This window comes from Haliotis cracherodii, unplaced genomic scaffold, assembly GCF_022045235.1.
Source record: "Haliotis cracherodii isolate W230 unplaced genomic scaffold, xgHalCrac1.p SCAF_8, whole genome shotgun sequence".
In the NCBI taxonomy this organism is placed as follows: Eukaryota; Metazoa; Mollusca; class Gastropoda; order Lepetellida; family Haliotidae; genus Haliotis; species Haliotis cracherodii.
In genome coordinates, this window is record NW_027266341.1 from 47429876 (window position 1) to 47444968 (window position 15093).

General features: G+C 38.0%; 1 pseudogene; it reads right to left on the bottom strand.

The window, feature by feature from the left end:
• LOC139450653 (cubilin-like) overlaps nucleotides 1-14604 on the bottom strand; it is a 32657-nt pseudogene extending 18053 nt beyond the window's left edge.
• Nucleotides 14605-15093: the final 489 nt, after the last annotated feature.

Below are 15093 nucleotides of genomic sequence, written 5' to 3' on the forward strand. Positions count from 1 at the left end.
ACAGTTCCCGTCCTTTGTGTCGCCATGACACGCTCGGCGACGGTAGATATCTGCATTTCCCGACTAATTCTCTTGGTTACATAACAAACATAAAAACAAACAACAGTATTCAGATTGTCAGAATGTTTCTGATTGACTCTGATTTATGTATACTCACCGCCAAAAGAAACGCGAACCATAGAAACATATCGAGAAGTATGTACGTCAAGAAGAGATGTTTCGAATGTGTACAACTTAAAGACAAAACTAACAATCAGTCAAGTGAAACCACAGAGTGTCTTTATTCTTATCACGATATGCTACACGTGATTTCCCAACTTTACACTCTAATCTTGTACGAGACAAATGGTGCATCTTGAGTCATGGATCTATGACGTCACATGAGAAGTGTTCATGAGCATTGGTTCGCACAACATACCAGTATGTTCGTTTGTGCATCAAACCAATCCAATATCCCTCGAATGTGAGTAAATCTTCATATCTTAGCCAACGTGTGTGGTCTTCGCGTTTCTTTTGGTGGTGGGTATATATACGATCACTCGATCAGCGAAAGAGTCTTCCTCTAAAAAACCCACGTAGTGTACACGCCATTTTGTAAAAGTCGGTCACTAGTAGTGATGTCATACGGAAGTAAACATTGTTGTACATATTACGTAATTTCTTTGAGGTGAAAATTATTCACTCGGCATCCTGCAGGTTCATCATCGCCTTGATAATCCATCCACGGATATAACGGATTTTTTTTTTTGTAGACTTACAATTATTTATGAGTAGTAAGCAGGTAAACAGTACGTCGGGTGACGTCAATAATGACCGTTGTGTATTAATGCGCCACTGCGATCATGAGAATGGACCAAAAACCAGGGTGTGTAAGAAACAGATCACTGCACTTGTGCCTGTCACATACCATTTATCTTACAACTCGTTTCAAATGCGTATCTAACTCGCTTGCGCTCGTCAGATACGTTTGAAGCAGCTCGTTCTAAGATAAATAGCATCTGACAGACACTCGTCTAGTAATCGCCATGGAACATGATCAAAGTCGTATCTACATTATGTATACATCTTTCTTTTCATAAAGCGAAGGATTTGAGAGAATTAGACTAATGATTCTAGGGAACCGATACATGTTCCATAATTATTTGGAACGGAATGTTTTCCTGGCAACTGTTTGTTATTTACCTTTGGTAGCCGTTAGGATAACCAGGTGAGACAAACTGTATTGGACTGCGCCCTGCAGGCATCGTAAGGATGCACGTTGTTGCTGATGGAGATATAATGATATCATTTTGAAAATGTTATAATTACACGGAATTTAATAGTGGTTTTTTTTAATTGCAATTCTTCGTCATATGAATATATAAAAATATAAATTATATATTTATACAGGGGCAGGGGTGGCCCAGTGGTCTGACAACCCACAAATCTCTGTGCAGATTCATACCCTGGACATGGCAGAAATCAATAAATGCGCGTTCGAATCCCGGTTCGCTCAAATTACGTTTTTATATTTGTCAGCACCATATACCCGTGTTCATGGGTTTCACAGAAGTGTTAAACGTCTGCATGACTTTTGGCTTTCCATACACCTTAAGCTGATATGCCGCTATATAACAGAAACAGTCACTCACTATATGTATGCATGCATCATGTAACATTTGAACGTATCACGGATGTTTCTGATATAAATTCAATGAAACCGTGTTGGTCCAGAACATGTTTGTTTGAAGTCCCCATCGTCTTCCAGACGATAATTGGAGGGAGCGCATATGTACATTGTGACACTGCCCCAGGTTATTTAATAATACTAATTTTAGGCCATTTATAAGACCATATGTCCACACCACACAGGGGCATGCTCAAAGCACTAATACTACAAAGGTCACTGTCAGTGTTCACTCAACAATCATTGTCATGTCCCTGGGGAGTATACATCCCACGCTGCCTATCAGGCGCTAGAAGACAACCACATTGCCATCTCATCCTACCGGGTACCCATTCACTGCTGGGTGAACAGAGGCACATGTTGAACAATGCTACTTGCCCAAGGAGACACCACATGTGATACAGTGTGGGGCAGGACCGAAGCCGTAGAAACTCTCAACACCCAAGTTGCCGAAAGACGGTCACCCATCAAAGGACTGCTGGTGACCGACGTTGCTCAGCTTCACCTGATTTGTAACTGGTGCATTGGACCATGTGACGCCGCAATTCAGTTCATTATAGGAACTATACTGTCCAGATTATTGTCGTTAAGGCAATTCACAACAGACAATCAATTGCATTTCGTAAAATATTGTCTCCGGGAGAGAGCTACTGAGCAATTGCATGGTGGAGTCAAAATGGTTCAATTTCAACAAACCAGGTACAGCTTTGTACTGCATTTTGAATCCTTTGTAGCTGTTTCTGTCATCAGTTTGTAGATGGACACGCAGTGAGTTCCCCCAGCTGGAAAATACTGGTTGTTGGTGACCACAGAATGTGCCGATTTCGTCGTAGCCTGGAATTGAAAGCCATGTCAACAATGTGCGGAAGTAAACAGTCAAGAAAGATGTACACACACAAGAAATAACCAAACGCATTGCCATATTCATATCTTGGATAATGACCGCTCATTGTGACACAGAAATATGACGCCAAAGAAAAGCACTTTCATTTTTATTGTTGGTTGACAATAGCATTCATCTGTCGATAATAAAAATATAGGATACTACCCCCTATGAGGATATTCTTATGTATGAAAGATCGTAACAAAGGTGAAATAACGTGCATGACGTCACTTTAAATGACATCATTATCCGTACGCGCGTGTTAAGGATTTGAGGTAATTTTGGAAAGTGGTTAGCCCAATGCGTACGATTGCAAGGTTACTCAAATGAAACTTATGACGTTATTTTGCCGTACATATATCAGTACTATAAAAGTCTGTTTAGCCCACCTGCAAATCTGTTAAGATTATTTAGGCTGCCTGTTAATTTCGTTGGAATTGTTTAATCTCATGTTGGAAAAACAGGTATTAAACAATACATATTTTTAGGTTAAGACAACAATTTACAAATAAATACTCGGAATACTGACTACGAGACGACCAGACGTCTTCGCCCCTGAAAGCCGATAGCGGGCAGGGTAAAAACAAGTACCATATTTTAACGTCTTTTGATATGACGCGGCCGGGGATCGAACCCCAGATCGTCAGCCCTCCGTCTTGATGTACGCTCTACCTCTAGACCGCAGGCGGTCCACATGTTAGTAGACAGGCAATTTAAAGTCAGTTTGTGAGATGGTGCTGATTTAGTATCATCTTCCCGCGGCAAGAGATTTAACTGACTATAAAAGTCCAGTTTCCACCCCTGCCGAACTAGGCTGGTATTATGGAGTTAGATTTTGGCTGGACTAACGAGTCTATGCATAGTCCAATCAAAATCGAGCAATGCAATCGAAATCCGGTATTGCAGAGCATATCCCTTCTTTTCATTCGTTGTTAAATATATTTGTTTATGCAGGAGCATAAAGGTTATACACTTTTTCGGTGTCGGATATGAAAAGAAACATCATAAGCCTTTACACCACTGAGGTAGTTGAAAATTTTCACTTTGACGCATTAATAACTCTCTGAGCATCCAATCAGTTGTCTGTCATGCTTAACGTGAAACTATGCTTTGATATGGTATCAATGACCAGAAGGTTGCCTTCTTGAATCGAACTTCAATGAAAGATGGTGGGACTCATGTCAAACCTGTTTTCACAATAGGCATGTCCACTGTATATTAAATTCCGTACAGACACATAAATACACGGCTCAATGAGAGAGGCAGATGACATGCGGAAATGAAGGAACAAAAGGAGCCGTATTTTAACCCAGTTTAACGTTACTTCACATACCATTTCCTGACTGCATAGGGAAACTTATAGAGATTGAGGCACACGTTTATTTCGCATCGTTTCAGTGACAATAACTGGAGTACTTGAATGAGCACTTGGGTGATAAATTGACGTCATACATTACTACTTGATTAACCCTGTGGTTTCAGTGGACGTGTTTCCAAATACAACATACAGTGATGCAGTCTAATCAACTCCAGGAGTGGCATTACACACAAGTTTACATGTAGTGTATCTGATGTCACTGAGCCATCACCGTTTTACCTTTCTGCAATTTGCCGATAAGTCCCTGTGTTAAAGATTCACCATAATTCTTAATGCAACTAAGGAAGGACTTTAAAGTATTTGAGATAAGTGAATTTGATGCAAAGTAGCCAAAAGATTGATTTTGTAGCAATCTTAAAAAATAACCAACGTCAATTTTGTCAAAAAATAAAAGCGACAAAACTCTTTCGATATTCATACGAAATATCTGCTAGCAACAGAGTCGATTGTGCGATTCCGACTATATCATGAGCATGTGCTTATATATGAGGCACATTCAAATGGTGGTGATACCAGGTGTTCGTGAAAAGGTGGGCGTGTACTGACCCACCGGTGGCACCCGTCACAAACATGTACAAATGTTCCCCTAAAACGCAACACGGGACAATCTGGTACAAGTCGAAAGGAAGTAGTGCAATGGACATAATTTTGTCACTGATGTGTCCAACCTGTCCCCACATGTCTCCCATAAAACGTTTTGAAGCTTCACTGAGGCTTTGAATGTTGCAACCTTCATCAAACAACTTTTGGACAAGAGTCGTGTGACGCTCTGCATAGAAAGAACCTGCTGAATTGTGCCTTAAAAGTTGTGAACTGCAGACACCAAAGGGTGGAGCTGCTGGAATTTTGCTCGATATAAATGGAGAGTTTGTCTTTGTCACTCTGAATCCACCTCGCGGGTCTCCTTTATATCTAAGTATTTTTTATTCAGTGGAAGTAAATTGGCTTTTTCAAACGTGAATTTGGCAAAGCTTTCAAATTAGGTATGCCGATGATCTGATACCGTTTGAAAAGCCAATTCAGTTTATCCACCTGAACTGGAAATGAAAGGGCCTAGAGAAGCTGGCCCATTTCTGTTTTAGATTTAGATCTTTGCATAAATATTCATACGGACAAAATATTATACACAATACTGTATATCAAAAGGGATGACTTCATTTTCCAATGTTCAACTTTGTCTTTAGGTCGAGCAAACATTCATTACTTTAAAGGTAGAAGATTTCAAAACACGTTATGCGAACATGCTCCGAAGTTGTTTTTATCAGGTTTGCATAATTCAATGCCAAAAGTAACGTTTAATGGTAGACAATTGGATCAATGATTTTCCAAATTTAACACATCAGTGATCAAAATTATGTCCTATGAAATTCCTTATTTTGATTGGTGCCATATGTTACCATGGTTGTTCAGGTGGACACTTGACTTGTTTCAGCGTGTTTGTGACATGTGCCACCAGTTGAACAGGAAACGACCATCTCTTAAACACATAGTATCATCACCATTTGATCGGGTTTCCTAAACACACTTATGATGAAGTCGGAGCTACATTTAGTAGCTTTTATTTCATGCAGATATATAAATATACTTACTGTATTGTCCGTTATATACAGTGACGTAATCCGTATCACAAACCCCGCGTGGGGTACTGCCCTCAAGTTCCGAGTCCTTGGTGAATAATAGAATGACTTGATTTTGTTGTTCTGTTGTAATATTCCAGGTACATGACTGTGTCCTGAAAACAATGCAAGAACTACCAATTATTGTTTGTTTGTTGCTTAACGCCACACTCAGCAATATTGCAGATATATGACGGCGGTCTGTAAATAATCGAGTCTGGATCAGATAATCAAGTGTTTGTCATCATGAGCACCGATCTACGCAATTGGAGATAACATGTATGAACCAAGTCAGCGGGCCTGACCATCCTATCCCCTTTCTTGGTCGCCTCTTTCGACTAGCAAGGTCGCATTTTTCGGCCGTTATGGGTTGCTGAATACCTTGTACTGATTAACGCAGTCAGTCCATCTTGTGTATATTGAACAGGATTGACTTAGTCCCCTTGAAACATCTTCCCAAAGCAAGGGAATTAACTGACTGTTAAAGTCCAGTTAACACCCTTGCCGAACTAGGCTGGAATTACTGGGCTAGGTCGTAGCGCCCCCACTGGCTATTACCAGTTATGTCCTTTCTAAGCCTCTCCTATGGAGAGTCCAAACTCGAGTCCAAACTCGATTAATTACACACCGCCGTCATATAGCTGGAATATTGCTGAGTGCGGCGTTAAACAACAAACAAACAAACAAACATACAAGCACTAAAATCCCACGAAACAGAAGATACGCTATGTTTGTAATGTTTGGTATGTGTAATACAGGGATAATTTGCTATTAGTCTGCTCTGTAGTAACAAGTTACAGGTGGATGACTTACCACAGAAATATTGTGTGTAGCCGAACAAGCATAAATGTAATATCAATATATTTTTAAATCAATGTAAATCAATTAAACATCTAGTTCGTGGTAGATTGTTGTCAGTACAATAAGATTTGAGTGCTTCACGTCGATTGTTAAACATATGGAGTCATGGGCAGATGGCCTACACATTAGAAATAAACTGAAGTGAATTGAATGATATTGTCTAGTTGTTTGAGCTAAAAATAAATAAATGCTCATTTATTCACACACTTATATTCAAATAAAACTAGAATCTACAAGTACATATAAGACATCGACTGGAAAAATACCTTTTGTTTTTGTGTTTTTGTGTTAATATTAACAAACGTGGGATAACAGACCCTCTTTTTGGTCAGTCGTACCACAACGTATTTTACCAGATTTGAATATATTTGATGTCATAGTCGAAACAGCATTAAAACTTCTCACGGCAGGTAGGTGTTTGGGTATCCAGGCGAGGTAAATATCTTGCCGGTAGAAGTGGCCACGAGAGATGCACTGCATGCTGCTCTCCCTGGGTGAGATAAGAATATAATGTGTATGACGCACATGATGAGTTTGCATTTATTCAAGGAAAGTCAATATTATTTACTGATTATGACAAATTATACCACGATATTTTAGAATCGTGCATAAAGGGTCCTGTCTGCCGTATCAAATCTATGTCAGACCACGAAAGAAAAAAAGATTGTTCAGAAGCATTTTTTGCCACCGGTTGGCAATAATCAAAACTGATCTTGTTTCATAGTAGTTGTTAAATGCCTTTTTTCCGCTTCGTAGATTATTCACGTGTGGCAATATTTTAGGTAGAGATCTCCATCTGATATGGTAATTTGTCATATATCACTGGCTACACTGCTAGGCTTTCTTGTCTGTAAAACATTATGACGTCAGGACAGTGGTGTGTTCTTTACAACTAATCAGTGTTTGGGTCGCTTCGTTTTGAATATTACTGACATGACGGCTGTGCTTGGTCATTCATTGTGTTATTTGAAGTGGTTCCAATATTATTTTATTGATTATAGTTTCACTCAACCAATGCCACGTTATTAACCATGTCCGCTATCACCAAACAGAAAAGATCACGGCGAAAGGTTGCACACGTTGCGAAAGAAAGCAGCAATCATGGAGCGAGACATACGAGGGGCGTTCAACTTCAATATAAGACCAAGTCGCAGAATATCTTTTTGCCTTTTTTTTCAATATAATCTCATTCACCTCAATACACTTATTCCATTTGTCCTTCAAGCTTTTAATACCACTTTTATAGAAATCCGCAGATCGGCCCTCTAACCACGCCTCTGTGGCAGCCTTTTATGTCCTCGTCATCCTGGAAGCGTCTTCCACGTAGGACAGATTTCATTTGCCGGAACAGTAAATAGTCACTGGGGGCTAAGTCTGGGCTGTAGGGTGGGTGATTTAACTGTTTCAATCCACATTCACATATGGCGGCCTGTGCAATTCTCGACTTGTGAACCGTAGCATATAAGGAACTTTATTACAGCGCGTTGTTCATGTTTGAGAGAATCCATGATTGTGACCACCCTTAGGTGAATGAAGCCATCACATCTAACTTATTGTTGTGTCTGTAACGTGTTATGACACGTGTCAACCTGATGTTATGACTAGTGTCACTCCGGCCACAAGTTGACATTGTTTGTGTAAACACAAATGCCCAAGTTGCAAAACATATTGAACGCCCCTCGTATGTTCACCTTCATATTGTACAGTATTAAATGACGTCACAAAACATTGTCATTAATTCACTTACCCTCTGTTTCATAATATCGAATTAAGAACCCCCTCTTCGAAACACTGCCGTCAGTCGTGAACACGGCGTGAAAATGCTGGTCATCATGGGTAATAAGATTCCATCTTTTGTTTCCACAAATTTTGTGTAACTCGGTTGTAGTATGATTAGCTGTGATGGAAAATGATAATGGCTGCAATTATTCTTGTTGATAAGTAGTTAGTAAGTATGTGCTTTCTAACATTAAATGTGTTTTTGTATCAGTGAGTGAGTGGTTTTACGCCGCTATTAGCAATATTCCAGCAATATCACGGCGGGGGACACGAGAAATGGGTTTAACACAGTTTTTATGTTAGTAATACTTGAGCTTAAATATGACTGCATGTGAACAAGGAAGAAAAACGTGTTACTTCGTGTACTTTGTCTGTCCATTGATGAAAGCATTAAGCAATGACATAACATTACAATCAGGTAATGGGCGTTTTTCAAAGCATCTTTAACCCCCTTAACATAGTCAAACAATAAATCCTGAAGCATATACACCAGTGATTATTTCCACGTTACCGTTATTTCTGACGAATATGGTCAGGACGTCCAGTCTACAGGGGAATGAACCTTCGATATCGGTGTACACCATGTCGAGTATAACTCTGTAGCCTCTTGTTTGAGGATACATGTCCCAATAACAGTTTTCATTGCTGCAAGAAATGTTTGTACGAAAATATAGCTATATGACTCTACAAAACACAATGACTAAACTTGTCTTGATCTTCTTTGCAATGTTTGAAATATCACAAGATCGTGCTTTAAAGAAGAAAAGATCATGGAAATAATATTCATACATCGATTCACATGAATCTTTGGGATGATCCATGACTTTGTCAATGCAGCACCACAGTGTTAAACACTTGACACTAAATACACTCATTATTATTTCAGTGGATGCTGATATCTAGATATTGACCGCTAATAAAATGCGATTGGGAAAAACATTAAAACTCGTACACGAATATCATTGTACCTACTTTCTGTAATTGCCTGGGTATTTAGGAGACGTGAAGTTCAATGGTTCCTTCTGGGCATACAGTGTAACGTTACACGCACCTGTAAAGAACACGTTCGCTGTATACACTTGAACTTTTTTGTAATGACTACTTTCTTTTCATCATATTGACTCATATACAGACTGTCTAATCTCCTTTAAAATTTGTTTCTCAACGTTCAGAAACGTGGGATGAACCACCTTGCTGGCTTGACTCATCAAACGGGCTGTTTCATACAATATAGAAACTGATTTTCCACCATAACATGTACCGGCAAACAAACAACACTCAATCATCAAATAATGAAGGACTTTATGTGACTTACAGCCAATAAATAGCATTAAGCGTAAGTTTAGATAATATGTAATATCATAATAGCCTATTTTCATGATAACCTAACATTAACGTGCAAAACTGTATGAAAACCATAACATTTATATACTATATTAAATTCAGTGAAACACGTTCATGGTTAAGATATAACATATGTTTAGGTTATACCTTGTCCACACATATCATATGTACTTAATGCGTGTATATACTACTCAAAAGAAGTTAAGGATCACCTGATTCTTTCATATTACTATAGTTAATCTCTCATGCCATGGCAGATTAACTTTACCAATATGAAAGAATCGTGTGATCCTTAACTTCTTTTGAGGAGTATATATTATCACTTAAACGGCAGCTATTATGTGAAGTGTTATATGCAGGTAACATTGAAACAACATTGCACAACTGCGTCATCGCTACTTCTACATGTGCTGCTGCTAGTAATACGTGCGGTGAATAAAACGAATTTCATATATATGTTTCCGTAATGTGTAAACAGAAATATATGTCATTATGGATATGCTATCCTCGGGATTATTGTATCATAAATCGAATTATACTAATATACTATTTGATTCAAGCAAACGAAACCAAAATACCCATTTAACTCATATATATTTGAAATGTCAACCTCCGCATTTACCATGCAACTTTCGAAAATATTGTAGAGCTTACTAAAGCAGGGTTCTTGGCAAGTCGATAAACCTGCGGAAAGGTAGGCTGGTTAGTACAAACGACCGGTGACAAATCTTCATACAGCTTTGTTCCCCGGATAGAAATTTAAATGTATCAGTAATGTCTTCCGAATTAGGTCTATTGACGATTAATTTCATGATGTAAAATGAAAACGCAAAATAAATGGATTTTCATAGGAACACAATCCAGAGGATAAAGGGCAAGTACATGTAAGTTGAAAAGAAAATGATTGCAATTTTGTTGCGAATATCAATTTTGCTAGATATCAGTCAATTTCCGGGAGAAAAAAAATCATAATATTCGTATAAAGTTTTAGATGTCCCAGTGAAAGTGTTGATATCATGCACTCAGTGAGGGGCTTCCAAAACAAACATATTTGTTTGTCTAGTAGAGGCCACTATTGTGCAGTTATTGCATTGGTCAGTGTAGCGTCAGCGCTGTTAGTCCTACTGCCGGGTAACAGGCGATAACAGGATAGGGAACAGACAGACAGAATGACAATAGTTTATTTACATCTCACTCACAATTACATAGAACATAACTATTATACATACTATTCAGTAACACTATATTGCGACCAATCGCCCCGCGATGTATGACAGATGATAAAGCCACTCAGTCATAAAATAATATATTATTGATGTATACAGTCATTTATAGAATGTTGGGATATATACCCAATAATACAATTAATCTGGACATTAAAAGGCGCACATGCGCTAAGATATTGCAAAAGGTTTTGCCTACAGAAAAATCATGTCGTCATTTGATTAAAGTAGGGTAAGTTGTTGACTTGTCGATGACACTTTAACGCCGGGCCGTATGTTGTAACACTTCCGTAAAATATCTTCACGTAAAACCGTATATAAAGGACAACTTAACAACTGGACCAGGTGAAAGCGACCCTGTGACATTTATTTCCTTAACAAGAATGTAACCCGCCCAGTGAACACTTCAATAATACAAATAAAGAGCCTCAAGAAATCAACGTACACTTTACGTTATCCGTATTTATCAATTCTGTCCATGTCTCACTTGATATAGATTTAAGGAGCTTTACTCGTTCCATATGAAGGCAAGGCTATAAATACTTAATTGAAACACATTTTCAGTCTCGATGTTGCAAGATGTAATATGACGATTACACATGTAGCCTTTATAAAAGTGACTTCCAGGGGAGTATGTATGCAAGGAAACACATTACCTTTCATCACCTGGGTTCTGTCCAACTGGTTACTGTGCGCATGCACCCATTAAATGTGGGGTGTAGAAAGATAGAAGGTTTGAGAGAGCTTACCCATGGACCCTAAATACATGTATGGTATTAAGTGTCAATGGTTTATTGCATCATTTATTAGACACAATTGTATTACGTCACGCTATCCCTTTATTTGAAGATGGACAGTGCTCTGTTGTTAATTTGGGAATCATAGGGGCTTCTAATATTTACAAAGAATAAATTCACACAGATTCTACATTTCTGTCACCTTTACCCTGGCTATGGCGTGAAGGTTATTTATGTTCCTATTACCAGCAGTACACCAGTCGGACAAGTAAAATAAATGTTAGATGTTGCCTGTTGCTTTACCTCAAAACGGGATCAAGTATCAGTATCGTGACATGATCACAATTCTGATTTACCTCCAAGTTTATAACAGTGCAATGTAAAACTATATATTAAGGTTACCTCTATTCCCTCTGATAACAACACACTACCTCATCATGAAAATCAAGAAATGACAGATCTAATAAAGTCCGGTAAATAACGCAAGCGGTCCCGACGACCTGAACCACAGATTATCTGAATATCAATAGCCACGTGCACTGCCCTAAGTCCATTATTCAATTTATCTCTTGAACAAAGCACATTACTATCAAAGTGGAAAACTAGGACATGTAATGCCGTTGACGAAAAGGAGATAAATCCCACCCTTCAAACTTCAGACTTGTTTCACTGATATAAATAGGAAATAATGTATAGCTACTTTCTTGAGCATAAACTACTTTCCAAAAATCAATCGTTATTCATCCACACAAAAATGCGTTACATCCCAACTGATCAAAATTTACCATCAGAATGTAAAGTCACATGATGATCATAAATACATCTTTGCATGAACTCCTCTGATATTTCTAGGCATTCGACAGCGTATGGCACACAGGTATATTGCATAAACTTCAACAATATGGCATTACTGGTTTATCATATATAGGTATCTGTCAGATCGTTGCCAAAGAGTATTTATTAATGGTAGTTAATCAAGTAATAAATGCATCAAGGGGTCCCCCAAAGGTTCTGAACTGGGGCCCTTTCTATTTATCGTTTACAGTTATCACTGATCGGCTTCAAATTGTTACTGGATTATTCACCGATGAAACATGCAAAGGCACTTTATCGGCTGATTCTATAAGTCTTATCTTAAATCAATGGGAAAGCACATGATTTGTAACTGAATTCTTCTGAGATAAAATATGATCTTTTTTAGTTAGAAACAGGTTCGGGGTTATCCAAATATGTTTTTAGCAAACAGTGCCACTGTAAATGTTGAGACATATAAACATTTAGATGTCACATTATTTCAAGCTATAAAATTGACTGCGCATATTTCAATTATTGCCAGGTCAACAGCAAAAATGATTTAATTTAATGATGCGTAAATTTAAAATTAATTAAATAGACGCAATTTGTAAAAAAATATATCTGACATATACAATACCTATTCTTGAATACTCAAGAGGTGTGAAACTGTTCTGCCTGTAATGTCTGTTGTTCTTGAATTAATACAGCTTGCTGCTGCTTAGCATTGTTACAGGTATGACCAAATTTGTATCATGTTTAAGTTTGTATTTTGGGAACGGGTTGGCTACCACTAAAAAGAAAAACAAGAAATGAAAAAAACTTCCAACATCCAACAAAATAAAAAAGAATAAATGTCCTTCATAACTTAATGATACTTTACCTCGTAATAGACCAACTACTTCAAATTATAACCTACATGTACGTAACTATCATCCAAAAAGTTCTCCCTTTGTCAGAAAAATCAGGTTTTAAACGTCATTTATAAAAGTCTCATTAAAACACGAATTGAAAGTGTTAAAAAAGTACTTCTATAGCTAAATGTAAAACAATAATCTATCCCAATGTTTTTTGGAGCTCTATAGTATTTCAGTTATCAGCAAAATGAAAGATGATGTTTATAGAATTAATTTGTCTGACACTATTTTTTGCTTTTGCGGTTCACAATGTGAAAATGCTTTAACATCGAATGTAAGAACTATACTTCAAAAGAACAACCTTTGTTTATCAACATCATTAATATAGTTGCTCAGATGAATTAAGCAAACATTTAAGTGGAAACAGTAATTCACCTGAAGAACAAAATAATGCAATGTTGAAATATGTCTATCAATGTATTGTGGAAACAGCAAATTATGAACAGATTTTATTTCATTTTTATGTAATAACAGTTATTTATCGTCGGCTACGTCTCTATTATATCATGTCTTCCATGATGCTTGCATATTTTATACATGTTGTTAATAGTTCAAAAAGACTCAGTTAACTCTCCTCTGTATTTATGTTTGCACTCATTTGTTGTTGTTGTTTAAGTGAATCACTGCATGCAAATACCACCGATTAGTAATAATTCTTTAGCTTACGCACTTGAAATCATGTCCAAAAACGCCACAAGTTTACTGCATCATATATGTAAACGTTCCATATAGGTCATCTTGACATGGGCCCCTTGACACATATATATATATGTAGCCAAGCAAGACATGCTCAAAGTGGAAACAAAGGGGCTATAGCGTTTCCGCCATCTTGTTTACACAGTTGACGGACCGTGTGTCCCATGCACAGATTACACATCCTTTGCCTAACACAGGAGCAATGTGCCACCTGTAATATACTTCCAGACACATTCAAATTCAATATATGTCCAGTGTGTCTCATCATCATTTAACTAAATAGGTTACCTTTATTGATCGTACGTGCTGATAAATATAGACACTGCAGTTATGCAATCGACATGAATGAATGAATAAATTACGACCTGTTTAAATGTGTTTGAAAGGTTATCATTTTACAAATATCCAATGTGCATATGTTATAACGATGATATATGTTACACCCACCTGAGACCAGCGGCCCAAACAACAGCACGCATACTCCAACGAAACAAGGTATGTTCATAGCGGCCTCCTATCGTCGCCGACAGTTCTCCCTCGAAACTGACACTATTCCATAACAACGCAGTGTTCCGATGACAGCCGTGTAAGGTAATACTCAGTCAGGTGGACACGCTGAGGAGACGAATATCTCGCTCGAGGCTGACATGACATACGACACCCTGGCCCGACATGACCTTTTTCAACATCAGTACAAAGCCTCGTGCGCTGTTGTTCCCATTGAAACCTGGGAAGGACACACAACTCTTTTCATCTTGCGTGGAAAATGCTTTTTAATAAAGAAGGCTTGGGTCAACCACGACAATACGATTAGGTGTCTGGCATTCACAAGTACATGCATTTAGTGTCTCAGAGCTTGTGCTGATCATGAAATGCTGGTACCAAAACAGTTTCTCCGATAGAAGCATGTATCACATCATACGTAGCTTTCCCACTTGGCCATTTGATAAAACTAACGGATAAAAACGGTATAAAATACGTTCCAGTTGGAATCCTACCTATGTATAGTACTTAATCCTGTTCACTGGGTTTCCCCATCATGTGTTCTCTGTCCAACATGGTGTTACAGTATTATCCGTATGTTAGTATGGACCCTACTCATATTTATTTCCCTCATTTATGCAATTGTTGGTGATCCTCCACCTACCATATATATTCTGTACCGTGTTATATTACATGGCAAGTTTGGAACTATATAGTT